This window comes from Gallinula chloropus (genome assembly GCF_964237585.1).
Source record: "Gallinula chloropus genome assembly, chromosome: 2".
Classification (NCBI taxonomy): domain Eukaryota; kingdom Metazoa; phylum Chordata; class Aves; order Gruiformes; family Rallidae; genus Gallinula; species Gallinula chloropus.
The window spans coordinates 128683926-128698831 of NC_140086.1; positions in this window are offsets into that span (position 1 = coordinate 128683926).

Here is a 14906-nt window from a genome sequence, read left to right on the forward strand (position 1 = left end):
CCTTCACCTTACATGAACTAAGGAAATTTCCTAACTACATCCGTATGCAACATCGTATAGGATTGTTAGTTGCTGGCACTAATGGTATTAATTTCAAATATATTTCATTTTTCTTTGAAAAGTAACATAATGGAAACTGAAATGATATCAAATGCAATAATAATAAATATAAAAAAATATGTATACGTAAAAGGAGTAGCCAGATACTGGCGTGCAGTTGCGTCAGGCGCTATAGGAGCACGCTGTGCACTGCTAGACCTGATGTTGGGATGAAACAGGAGGGGGATTAGAGGCGCTGTGAAATGAAGTGACCTGATGAAAGCATGCTGTCAGAGGGACAGCAGATAGAACACAGGACTAGGGAATCCCTGACATGTCATCTATCCACAAATGACGCTGTCTCTGTATTTCATGCAGTCCGCCGTGTACAGGGACCCAGTAAACACGAGAGGTGAGAGGGTTTGAGGCACTACCGAAGTCATCAGAGTGCAGTTCCACTCTGCCTCTCTACAAGGGGAGCTGGAGCCAAGCCTTGCCAGAGCCGGCAGGGAGTCACAGGGACAGTGGGTAGGTGTTTGCTGCAGCTCCAGGTGAGCTGGTCAACATAGCAACACCCAAGAAAATACACCCACTGCAACACTGGGAGAGCGAGGCAGAGTGTCTGTTGTGCAGGGTGGAAGACTGCAAGACCTGGTTTCTCCTGACCCTCAGCAAGAGCCATGATGCCTTTGAAATGAAAGATTCTTTTCTGAGCTGAATGGACCAGGGTAGCTCAGGAACCTGAGAGGAGAGGCGGTGCAGAGCTCAGCCAGGGCCAGGGCTGGAGACATTTCTGTCTGAGTAGTTGGTAGATTTAAGGTGGAAAGAAAACAGCCTGATGGCTTTGGCTGTTTCATTAGGCTGTGGAAAAATATAGTCTAGAAATAAGTACAGAGAAGCCACTTTATGGGATGGCATTTTTGAAGTTAATATAAAGTTCACCCTTTATGTCCCCAGATATCTACCACAAGACAATGGTAGCTTGCTTGGGTTGTTTCTTTGTGTTGTTCTTTTTTAATTGCCACTAATATCTGTTCATTTTTATACACATGGCAGGGAGCCTGAGGGGCAAATAGACGGCTTTCAGATCATCTGTCCTATAAACTCTCTGGAAATTACCCGATCCTCCTTTGCCCAATTATTTGATTCTCCAAATGTTGATACTAAAGGAAGACATGAAATTTGCTCCAGGGCAAGCTTAACCTTTTCAGTACAAGAGCTCCAAAATAGATTTTTCAAGCCAAATACCCAAGTTTTATTGAGAGAGATGTACAGCAGTTTGGGCTTGCCTATGTGGCTGCTCGGTCCTGGCTGCTCAGTGCTGGTTTCCAAAGGGAGCACCAATTAGTGCTAATTGCACAGGCATTTATGGGTATGTATGTGTGTGTGTGTAATGTAGACCTGGGTCTCCTCCGCAGACCATCACTCATGTCACACACGCCATAGGACCATCCAACAGCTGTGAGGTGACCTGGAGATGAAAAGCTCACATACCATATCCAATCCCTGGAGCCAGCTGGGCCCATCCCTTAAATGACTATATAAATCCTAATAACTCCTAAAGACAAAGTCAGCAGGTACCCCAGGCTTTCCTGCTCCCCACAGGGACCTGCCACAGTGATGCAATATCTCAGCTGGTCCTCTGGAAAACCCCATGACACGGTGTTTGCCTCCACCCCATCTGAGCTCAGATGACAAGACTTTTGGGACAGGGGTGGAGAGACACTGGCTGGACAGATGGGTCCTCATCCTCTGCTCCCAATGAACAGAAGAGGACCTTCCTGACATCACTGCAAAAAGGAAAATGGCCCAACTTTCCCAGCTACCCTAGTAAAGTTGGCACCAGTCCCAGTGGGCATCTGGTATGGTCCTTGCTGGTAGGACAGAAGGATTTTGGGGGTCCTGGCATACCTGCAGCAGGAGATCTGTGTGCTCTCAGGTACTTGCTCACCACTCAGCCCTAATAAAAGTTGGGTTTGCTCCTCTGTTTGCTTTGCAAGTGTTTACAGCACAGCACCTACTAAAAAGCCTAAGCCCATCTAAGCAAGACCTTTGGAGCATGTGGAGATCCTGCCTCAACCTGTGTTGTCTTAAGGACTTAATCTCTTTTTGGTTCACTAGGGATGTCTGCCATTATCTCACCATGATGAGAGCAGAGCCTGTACCCCACAGTGGGGTGTGTGCTGCACGTTTACAAGCAGGCACTGGTAGCTGGGCATTCCTACTGAGAGAACTCACAGTGACCGTAGCCAACTTGCCGTTTTCCTATTATTTTTTTCCTAGAATTACAGTCAGAAATAAAATTATTTTGAGGAAAGAAATAAAATTATTTTGAGGAAAGATTTCCCTTCAAAAACATCCTGATGTGGTGCATTCAAAAGCATAATATATAATTTCATGGATCTTAACACTCGTAGTTACAGAATATGTGATGAAACGCTTACTGCTGTGTACTGTGCATAGTTCATTAAAGAGCTGCTGCTGAAAGAAGAGGTACATAATATTTTCATTTTGGAAGGGGGAGAAACCATTCTCTGAAGAGTCGAAACTTTTGCCCGAGAAAGACTTGCAGAAAGCCAGGCACACTGATTTATACCCTTCAGTCAGGAGAGACGAGATCTGGGATGTGATGGCAGAGGCACTCAGGGATTTTTGCCGCCTATTATTTTCTGCAGAGTTTGTGAAGAAAAACTTGTGCAGAGCTATACTGTCACTGGCAATGAAGTAGCTCCACCACCTGGGGTTTTTTAGAATTGCCTTTCTTCCTCTATACCACTGGATTCAATACATGTTTTTTGTTTGGCTTCGATTTTTGTTTTTTTTATAGGTAAGACCACATAGTTGAAAAAGCAGTCATTATAAGATAAACTTGTAAATGAAGGGAAGGGATATCATTCAGCTTGAGCTTGTCCTTGTGGGCCAGCCAGCAGGATTTTCTGTCTCTGAACTAAGAGGAATCTTTGTTTTATAAGCATCCCATCGTGCTCTGTTGTGTTACAGCTTATTAAAATATTTAAAAGTCAGCGTCCCAAGAGATAACAATGCCAGAAAGGAGTTATTCTAAGATATTTTTCTGAGACATGTTGTGTTTATCTAATTGTGTTAAGATCAAGTGGAGTAATTCCTGAAATACATGGGCATGAAAAAAGGCAGATCCTGAGCACAATAGTCTGATGAAGTCAGTGCCTCTTATCTGTCTCTTGTTTTATTGTGAAGAGGCTCAGCCCTAGCTTCTTACACACTGGTTTCAAGTAAAAATAAAGTATGTGAGCATAAATTCCAAGCAGTATGAAAATCAACTCCACTGAAATCATCTTGGCAGCAGCAGAGTATAACCAAACCCAAACCCTGCCCATGGTTTGACTTTTCCCAGTTGCTCCCATGTCAGCGTGGTTGGGGTTCATATCATGTCCCCAAAGTCTTCACTGTTTCATGTCCTTTCCTATTTCCCTGAATCCATTAGCTACGAAGTAGTTCATATGAACTGTGAATACACCCACACACACAATGTAACCCAGGAGGGCAAAGTGAGTGACTCAAGACACGCATTTGCAGAGCTGTTTGGGAGCTCTAAGGGCTCCTGCTGGAACTGCTTTCCTTAGGGGTCTCTGCAAGACAGCAAGGCAAGTCCAAGTGGTGATGGCATCCCCTCTGCCACCTGTCCTGCTATCAGCCCTCCCTCACAGTTTAGGGCTAAGTGACTTAGCTCAGTCCTATCTGCCCCTCAATTGCCCTTTACGGGGGGACTGATGTACAACAGGGCACAAACAGCCACCAGCCATGGGACATAAAATGCAAATGAACAGCCTCAGGGCTCTGGGAGCTATACAGGATGAAGGAGAGAGATAGCTGTGTCCTGCATGGATAGAGGGTATTTTTTTTCCCAGCAGTGCTAGTTTTAAGTCACACTGTACATAGACTATGTTTCTTCCTCTCTCACAGGTGGCTTAAATAGAGCATACCTAGTGCTACAAAGAACTGGTGTTTGTTTTTCCTCTTTGTGAACTCACCTGCAGCAGCTAAAATCCCGTGTAGAGCCCAAATCTATTTTATCAGTGTTTTACTGGGCATAGCAGGAGATCTGGCATCAGAGGAAAGAGATGAAAGAAGACAGTGGTCATTGCTGATGTAATGCCACAAACAAGACTCTTTCACTCCCTTTCGTATATGGGAGATGTTATAGAAGCATATGGGCACTCACAGTTCTGTTATTTTGTTAGTTCTGTTCCTCCCCCAGCCTTACTCCCATCTCCCTAGAAACCTCTCCTTTCTTTTCTTCCTGGCACTCTTCTGGATGAGAAGCAAGCAACCCCATTTACAGAAACTGTGAAAAAGCAACAATATTCTTAACCAGATCCAGAAACTCACGTTGGAGTTTCAAGGAATTGTAGATCTTAATTTGCTGTTCTGGAAATGGGTTTTACACTGCAGAGGATAAGCAGTTGTCCCATTGCCTCCAGCCATACAAATAAACTGTTGCAGAGTCCATGACCTCAGAGTTGTCACAATTATCGTCTCACTGCTTTGATTAACTGAAAGACCAATAAGTTTACATCCTGAAATCAATGAAACTCAAGTCGATGAGAGAAAGAACCAGTCCACCAGCAGACAAACCATTCATTCCTCTTGGGTAGCAATGCCCTCAAGTACTACACCTGGCTTTGGTTGGAGGAGAGCAGATCTTTGCCTTCATTCAACACCCACACTTGCTCCACCAAGGAAGCAGCTTTTTTTGGCGGAACAAAAACCTGGAGTCCAGGAAGTCCCCACCATATATGCCATTGTATACTTCCCAAAGCATTTTTTCTATTTGTTGGTTTTCTCAGAACAGTCCCTGTCCCTGGGTTATGTTGGGTCAGCATCCTCAAGGATCCTGGGTTATATTGAGGCTGCACCTCCATCACCTGTACTTAAAAGCCACCAACAGGTCTGTTCTTCAGACATCTGTTTAGTTCTGTTTTGAACCTGTCTATATTCCTGGCTTCCACAACAGCCCAAAGTTAGGAGTTTCATGGTTTGACTATTTGTTGTGTGAAAAAGTAGTTATTTTATTTGGCTTTAATCTCCTGCCTCTCAATCTATCAGGGTTTAAAAAAATAGGATAGGAAAAAAAAAACCCCACCAATAGTTTTAAACCCTCTCATGAAGCCAAGTTGAAGAAAAGGAAGGGGTTTGAGTTGAGACAAGGCTTCCAGAAGAACTTTTCAAACCTTCCTAATTTAGTTTATTTAAGCCCAGTGAAATGAGCTATGTAAAAACACATAAAAAGTCTCAGCCTTTAAAGAACCAAAATTACCAGAAGCTTCTGCTAGTAGAAAATTCCTCTATTACATATTTGGCAGTGAAGTGGCTGCACAGACAGATGACATGCCATTAGAGTCCATATAAGTAACCGCTAGGGAAAGCACCTGCTGCAATACAGAAGATGTTGTTAGAAATGCAAAGATCTGATTGAAAAGCAATTTATATTCCAAGCAAACGCATAATAAGAGAAGACATACTACCAAGCGTAAAGCTTCCTGCAGAGGAAAGTGACACATAATAGAAAGTATTTAATCCGGTGGAAATAATTAAACAAGATCAAGGGGAAAATATATTTGAAAATATACAATGCTTAGCCAAAACACCGTTGCTTCAGCTTAATGAAAAGGGAGTTTGTCCTTTTGGTTGCAGAGTCTTGCAGTCTAGAGAAATTCTTTAAAGTGAGAAATAGAGGAATACCAAGTCTTAATCAGCAATGTGATCATGCTATTTCAGTGGCTGTACCTGTCTATTGTCAAGTAAAATGAACACGTGCAAGGAAATTGTTTCATTCTGCAATAAAAAATATTGCTACTTTACTGTCCTAGATATCCATGTTTCTGAGAAGGATGGAAACAGGGAGACCAAAGGCTCTTGCATTCACTTTTTATACCAGCAAAACAAATGGAGGGAGCCTGGTGCTTTCTGCCCTACTTTCTTGCACTGATTGGATCTTGCTCCCCTGGATGTTAGCGGAAAGAGTCCTATTAAAGCTGGCAGGAGGCTGAGTCAGAGCCTGGAGATATATACAAAAAAAAAAGTGGGACAGCATTGAAGGAAAGAGGTAAGATTCCCTGCTTTGTGCCATTCAAGCCATAGGCAACACAGAGCAAAATTCAGGCTGGAAAAGGACAGAGCAGAAAGTCTTAGGAACTTTGACAAGTTGAGTATCTTCTCTTTCCTGGTAGAAGATAAAGAACTGACAGCTGTGTTTAGGAATAGGCCTTAGGGAAAACGAACAACTGGTGAGACGATGGGACTTCCCTGCAAGAAGTATTGATTGTCGATGTCTCTCCCCATACACTGTCCTGCTCTGGTAGAGTAACTTCTCTGTACCATATGGCCAGGGCATGCGGTGATGCTAACCTGTGATGAAACCATCTTTAAATGTAAGGAGCAACTCTTCAGTCTGGTGGAGGCAGGAACAGTCAAGAAGATGGAAATGCTGAAGCAGAGGCAATTTGTCAATTAACTCTGCACTGCACTTACCATCTAAGGCTTGCAGAAATCTCTGGGTAATGCAAGGAAACCAAGAATTTTTATATGTGTTCAGTTTTTTTTGTCCTTGTAAATCTGCTTTTCACTTCTTAGTCTGTACGTGTCTATGTAATTTAGAAGTGTAGTTTCACAGACAGTGTTTTACTTTTCCCTCCTTGCCATTGAGTCCCTGAAGGGTGAAACCACATAGCTTGCCAGTGTGAAGCTCTGGGCAAGGTCGCAGGAGCTCATGAGGGGCTATGTGATGTCCCCTGTGGCCTTGGGACCTACATCAGCTGGACTGTACCAGCCAACTCAAGGCTGGAGTTGTTGTTGACCTGGGCTGAGCCCATCAGCAATGGTCACAGCACCACTGGGAATCACATTTAAGAAGGAAAAAAATGCAAGCAGGTGCTTTTTGTAGCCAAAGAAGGGAGTGAGAAGATGTAAGAAACTGTGTAGACACCAAGGCCAGTGAAGTGGGGAGGGGGGGGGTGGGGTGGGCAGGGGATGAGGTGCTCCAGGTACCGGAGAGAGAGATTCTCCTGCAGCCTGTGGAGAAACCCATGGTGAAGTAGCTGTGCCCCTGCAGCCCATGGATGATGAGAGGGAGCAGGGATCCCATCTACAGCCCATGAAGGACCTCACGCTGGAGCATGTAGGCATCGCCTTTTCTCTTAGGAACTGAAAAGTCACATAAGGGGCCAGGTCTGGGTGCTGGGTGGGAGCAGCAGAACCAAAGGGTTTGTCTCATGCGCAGCCCTCAGCACCTCTCTAGTGTTTGTCTGCAGGGAGTAACTCCCTAGGGCTGTGGCTAATGCTGGATTTTTCCTTTCCAAGGTCTGATGCACAGCGCATTACAGTAACCTCAGTGGTCGCTGGTGAGGACCTGAATATCTGCTCAGAACTGAGCTGTCGAATAGGTGACTCTCTACTTCTGAGTGCTTTTGGAAACAGAAGCAAGAAAAATGCTTCCAAAATGATAACAGGAAGAATCTGACTGCAATCTGCAAGTCAGATAGGAACACAAAGAACATTTCATCTCCTTTGTGATTAAGAGTGAGCTTGACACGTGGAAAACAACCAGACCACACAGACAAAGGAACACTGGAAATAATAACCTTTAAAGAAGCACATCTGAAAAAAATAACTCTTCCAATGTTTAAATTTGTCTAGTGAGTACAGATGCCAAATGCATTTCAGGAATAGCTTGGCAATGACGGAGTGCAACATTTAATTAAGTGATTATATAATCAACCCTCTGGTTTATGAAGCAATAATTCAATTCCCAAGTGTGTAAGCTACAAGGCCGAAGGCCGGGCAGTTTATCACATGAGGGAATCTGATTACTGCTGAGGAAAACATAAGGACAATGATGTTATTGTTAAAGTACTAGTTTAATTAATATAAAATTAATAAGTTGGGGTTTTTTGTGGTTTGGTTTTTGTGGGTTGTGGTTTGGGGTTTTGGAGTTTTTTTTTTAATATTCATAGCAATGCAGAGCCTACCAGAAAGATGGTGCTTTCTCCATTTTCTATGTGGAAGTGATGGTTATTTATGGCCAGACAGAATGTGCAGGAAGTTAATGATGTCACACAGTCAATTTATTTGGAATAAAATTAGAAGAGTCATTTTATCAGGGAATGATATAATTCCCTTCCTGGAGTACAAATAGACAAGAAACCCCACTTATACTGTAAAAGAGAGATCAGACAAGGTAACTTCATTGCTGGAAAGCATTACACTGGATTATTAATAATAATTCCTCTAAATGAGAGGTTCTAGCCCCACTGAGCTGTAACTTCACATATACTCAATATTTGTTCAAGGGTATCTGATGAGCAGTTGGTGAAAATGCATACAGTATTGACAGCATATATGCAGTTGTACCAGCCACGTGTCTTGCTCAGAGAAGAAAGTAACACCTCATGAGTAGTACCAGAACAAGATAGGGAGTTAATTGCATTCATGTGTGTATGTCTGCATTTTGTTTACAGTCCTGTTTAGATTATTTTATTACAGATTTCAGAAAAGCAGCATAAGAATAAGTGTAGAGGGCATTTTGGAAAGAGATTCAGACTAACATGGGTGGAAGAACTATTTCCTACAATATGAAGCATCAGAATCACCAGAACCAAAGGAGAAAAGAGCAAAAAAGGAGCGTAAACTTGGGAAGTGAACTGGATGTAAGGACAGAATAAGGAAAAAAGGGAAAGAGATGCAGTGACCAGTGTGATTAATATATGCAGAGCACAGTCTTCAGAGCTGAGTGAATAATGACCTTAGGAGGGTATGAAACCTCTTTTTCACTGCTGCTATTGCATTTGCAGAGGGTCGGGAAACCCATGTGCAGACTGAGCACTTTCTGAGAGGCACCTGAGAAGATGTCCCACCTGCTTTAAGATACCTGGATGCAAAGAAAGAAAACTAAAAACTGAAGGAGTCTGAGCACTGAATTTTACCTTCTGCAGTAAATTCTACTTTTACTGTGGCACTAGGTTATTAGGGACTGTATTACATGCTGGGTTCCCAGAATGGACAGTGCAATGGACTGCATACCATGTAATCATTGATTCGGAGCCTTGAAATAGAGCTTATAGGGACAGCTGCTGGGGGAAATAGCACTAATGTAGACTGAGACTGGTTACTAAAATGAGGAGGAAAACTATTAGGTTGCAATCATTTTATAGGAAAGCATTCTTAAGTGAGGGAAAAGGAGTTTATGTTCCATGTAGAAGAATCCCCGCAGAACAGTTTCAGCTTATTAGTACTAAATTGACCACAGCAAATGAGTGCCACTATTGTCAATGACCTGGCATTTTATAAGCATGCTGGGGCTCAGTTTTAAACTATTTTACACACATAAAGAATGTGGGATGGAAGATGAAAACAAGGAAATCCACACAGCAGTCGCAGCTTCAAAGTCTGCTGCAGGAGAGTGTTCTCGAGGGTGCACGCATAAGTACAATGAGATTTGCTTAGCCCCTGGAGTTTCACCACTGGCACTGAAATATGAGGCTTGAATACAGCAGGGATAGCCCTTAACAGGGAAATCATTAGGGGGATGCACAAGTTGCTAAACAATGAGGAATTCAACCCTTCTGAAATAAAGCATTTGAAAGTGGGAAAGTAGTAACACAAATTGGTGTTGGGGAACGACCCGGTGAATGGAACAGGTCCTTTGCTTCACAACATGACCCAGAGACTTCCTACACAGAGCTAGTCTGGGCTCTGCATGATGGGTCTGTAGGACAAGCTCACGGGCCACCCTTTTAACTCACTCAGGTGCATCACAACTTTCATCATTTCAGATTTTGAAGTAAGCAACAATAACTATCCTGCAAGTCAGTGAGTTCTCCACTAGCTTCTTTACTGCGAGTGCAGCAAACCTGCTGGATAGGTTACTGGGCATCATGATTCTTGGTCAAAACAGCCTATATGATCTTGTCCCTCCATGTCTATCTGTAGTGCCAGATCTATGTACACATCTTCAGCCAGAGAGGTGGCTGGACAGCATGCTGTTTCATCAGGTGAAGAACGGCTGCCACATCACAACCTAGATGAAAAAGAAGGCAATTTATTTTCTACATGATGTGTTGCAGCTTTCTCTGGTGAGGCTTTCTGCGTTGTGTCAATAATCACAGCACAATCTCCTCCATCTAAGGCTCATTGCCAATGTTGATTAAACTCTGTGTTCAGTGAATCTTGACTTGAAGTTTTGACGGTCATAAGATTTCAGACGTCAAACAGGCAATCAAATAGCCAAAGCAGAATTGGTAGAAGGCCACAGGCAACACAGAACAGATTCTGATGCCAGTTTCCAAGCGCTGACAAACATTAACCTATCATCCAGACTATCAATCAACAAGCAAAGCTGTTGATGCACCAACACCAGATACCAAAGAGCACCAGATACTTTTACTCTCTTCTTTGAGTTTATTACACTTCAGGACTTTCTTTCTCAAAAGTTTTACAAAGGCTCTGAAATTTTAACTCAGATTTTAAAATGCACTGAGCTTCCCTGGTACAACGTCTAACAATGTTAATGATGGCTGGTTTCTGAACTCCCAGTAGAATTTGTATGCAATTAATGTTCTCCTCCTCTGAACAGAAACCTAGAGGTTTGCAAAACACACCATATGTTTGTCAGTTTGCCAATGAATCAAGATGTTTTTGCAGCCTTCTGAGTTTGAATAATTAATGGTAATGTCTAAAACCTAAATCACAGTTCAGGGGCTCAGAACAGAACTTTTGCCATGTCCAGTGTTGTTCAGCGTCATCAGAGTGAGACATTTCAGGTGCAAAATTAAATGTTTGTACTGACTCCCATTTTCGCCTCACCTGCCTGATCTCCAACCCCATCACCATTGCTCCTTCCAAATTATCTGTCTGGATTCCTGCAAAAGGCTTACTTATTATGCAGAGTAATGTTCGTACCCACAGCCCAGGCTTTGGTCTCAAACACCTGAATGTTCAGTACTCCAGAACTGCCAAAATTGACTTGATCTTGGGGACTAAATGATGCCTAATGTTTTGAAGTTCTGAAATTATTCTTTATTCTCATCAAGTGGCTTGTTATTTGGTTTAGCAGACTATTAGCAACCAATTAATACAACAAAGTTAAGCAAACAAAATAAACCAGGTCTTGAAATTGTGTTCACAAGAGGAGGATTAATTTTATTGAACCATGTTTTCTTAATTATTATTTTAAAATATAACTGCTTGAAAGACTGATCCAGAAGAGAATACTTAATGTTAATACCTCATATACTTATTTCCTTCTCGCCAGCCTAGTTCTTCTGAGACCTAGTCTGCTTCCACGCTTGTGGAAGCTGCGACTTTACGAGCAGGTTTCCTTTGAGGTGATGATTTTGCTTTTTGCTAGGTTGCTAAAAGTCTTTTCCTTTTTATTGATTCCCAGCTGATCTGACCTATTCCAGTCTTTTTTCCCCAGACAGATGTAAATTTGCAGTTCAAGATGGCTGACAAAGGAACCGGATATTTCTGAACTATTCCTTAACTGTATGCTGGACTGCTTTCCCACTTTTTCCCATCCAGAGCAGAAGTACTGCTGAAAGTGTTCTAATAATGAAGATAATTTAGCCAGCACTTCTGCTTCATAATTAAACATTAAATATCACTTGAAATGGAGTATTCTTTAATTTGGCTAGTATCACACTAATTTTAATATTATTCATAAAAAGGCTAATTTGTATGATCAATGAATTTAATTTTTATCTAGCATGCCATATAGCTTATCAGTTACCAGGATCAGAATACTTCTAATCATGATGTTGATTCTTCTCAAGTGCACCACGACAATGTCAGTGTCATGCTGACATGAGAGAACACATGCTTTAACACTTACTAGTTTTAATAGCACTTTCCAACACCACCCATCCGCAGAACACGGAGTACTTTAGAAACATTCACAATAATTCCTTCAAGAACCAACTAATTGCTCCTGCCTGACAGATGCATGGGATATATCAGCACCATTTGGGCCGCTATCATCCTTTCCATTTCTGGCCTAAAACTGCTCCCAAACAGCACACAGCATGATACGCAGGACAACGTAGACCGGAGCTGCCAGGAGACTTTCTGGACATCAGCAGAATTCAAACCCTGTCATGACAACTGTGGCACAACACTAAGTGATCACAGACATTTCATTATGTGGTCTCTTTTTCCTTTTAAAGATGACACTGTCAGCAGCAGCAATAAAAGTTTCTGGCTTAAGACATCTCTGAATATGTCTGGGTTTTATATTAAATGACTACTTGCCTGCAGTGTCTTCTTTACTAAATTGATGTAGAAGCACTAATGGAGTGCCCAGTACAAAAGAAAAACCCCAGTGTTAATGCTAACCATGGCTTGCACCAACATGGTTTACTTCAGTTTGAAACAGGCAGCAGAAATCCAAGTACAGATAGCATCTAACCTTTATCAAGCTGTGGTGCGAGCCAATATTATTGAGATAAAACCTTGGCTGCAGTGAACATGGAAGTTTTCTTTCATGACTCACTACCTGTTTTTTAAAGCTATATCCAGTCCATCTCTACATGGTCATTTTAATCCAAAAATATTTGGTTTTCTTTATACCATCCAGTTTTTGGCTCCACAAAAATAGCCATGAAAAGTATCTTCCTTTCCTTAAGAAAAAGATAGATTTGGACCCCCCTACCCCTCACTTCATAACTTAAAAGGTTTTGCCATTAAAAAAAAAAAAAGAACCTTTGAGCAACATCCCAGTTCAGTATCCAAAATTATTTTAGCTGGAAGTGCTGGTGCAGTGACTCTTGGGTGCTGCAGGACGTGTATCCCATGGCCTTGGGCTCCCACTTCAGTTAGAAAGCTCTAATTTCTCATTAGAAAGCTTCCCCATTTCTGTCTGAAAGACCACTTTCCTGGACTTGTGCAATGCAGTGGGTCCACCAGAGAGGAGACTTGCAGGCTGGGCAGGCCTCCAGGCCCTTTTGGAAGGGTAGGGGCATGGAGAATCAGCACTAAAAACCCATAGGGAAGACCTAGGCAGAAAAAACCTGACAAAAACATTTTCCATTCAAAATTGCCAATTCAGGAAAAAAAAAAGGATGGTGATTTTCACTCACCTTGCAGGGGGCCCAGCAGAGCACCGTCTGCTTTTCTGCCAGTTTACCCTCTCCCCTCCTCTTTCTGCTAAACTTAGAAATCATCAAAATCCTGGGGGGTGAAAAAGCTTCAGGTTTCCCAGATGGTGACCATGAGCTCAAAAGCCCTTACGGACGCAGGTCATCAAGCAGGACTCGCAGGGCTGAACTGGGTCCCACAGTAGGAAGCGGGGGAAGAGGTGCCTCATGGATATCAGAGCTTGAACTCCCTCAGTGAGGTTTCCTTCTGAAAGCCTTGAAGTGAGACATTTTTGATAGTTTTATAATTGTTTCCTTTAAGAAAATCCCTGCTGAGGGGACTTTCATAAGTTGTTTGAGGACTTTTTTTTGGTCTGAATTTCCCAGAGAACATACAGTCTAGCTTTAGTCTGGATCCAAAAAGGAAAATATTGTTCAAAGTATTTATTTTATTTTAAACCAAGTCAAAGTTTATAATGTCAACTTCTATAATTATTCTCTCTCAATCAGAAATGAAAATTTCCACGGGGACAGAGAGAGAACAAATACAGTTGAACATGAAGACAAGAAGTCTGAGAATTTCCCCTGTATGGAGAAATCTTCCGCTGCTGCACAGCTGCCATCAGGACTTTAAGGTCATTGTTTTCACATCCCTTATGCATGAGAACCACACATAGTATAAGGGAGCAAGAAGACAATACCTACATGTCTGCCTGCCACAACAACCCCTTTAGACCCCAAGTAGCCTGCTTTAAACTTACACTTAGGTCTTCAGCTTGTTAGAAAAGAGGTGAAAAGACATTAGAAATTAAGTGAGAAAGGTTGGACTTGAATTGCAGAAATAGCCTGAACATACTTTGTTTTGTCTTGCTTAACAGGGCATGGGTTGGCTGGTCCAAAAGATCCATCCCTCCCTCCCTCCCTCCCTCCCTCCCTCCCTCCCTCCCACATACTCTGAATTTTGCAAACAAGACCACCAAAACATTTCCTGTATGTTCCTGTTGGTGTTTGAGAGTTCTCAGGGGTCAGGAGTACAGCTTTGCAGTTGAAACAGAAGTCAGGGTAGTTTTGAGGAAGAACAGGGAGAATTAAGTGCACAACCCTTACTGACTCCCACTGTCTGGTGAAGGCACAAAAATTGGCAAAGGCAGGCAGATTTCAACATTGTCACACTGAGAGGAATAGAAAACTTGTTCTCTGCTCATGAAAGGGTCAATGTGCTGTCACCCTGCAAAATGCTCTTATACATGCCAAGTGCAAGAAAGTGCCTAGCATTTATGTGCACAGGACTGGACCAAGAGGTTGGGAGCTAACTCCATGTCTGGTGCAGTCAGAGCAGACCAATGTGCCACTGTTGTGCAGTGCTGCCAATGGTCAGCAAAACGACCATGCCACTGCAGAGGGTCCTGGGTGAGGGAAGACCAAGAGCAGTGGGAAAATGGCAAAGGAACCTGCCACTGACTCCTTCATGGCAACACTCTGATGCTCCTGGGGCAGTGGGAACAGCAGGCGAGGAGGAGGAGGAGGAGGAGGATGAGACCCTCCAGAGCATCCTCCAACAGCGATGACTGCTGCCATGGCAACAGCAGTTATGTGGGAGAGGAGGAGAGAGGCACCAGCTGTGGCTGGGTGATTGGTTTTTCCTTCATTTTCAGCAGAACTGCTCAAACACAGCACTGTGTTGCTGGGTTAGAAGGACAGAATGACAGACGCCCCTCTGCCAGTGGTGCCACCCAGGCAGCTCTACCCACAGGCTGCAGG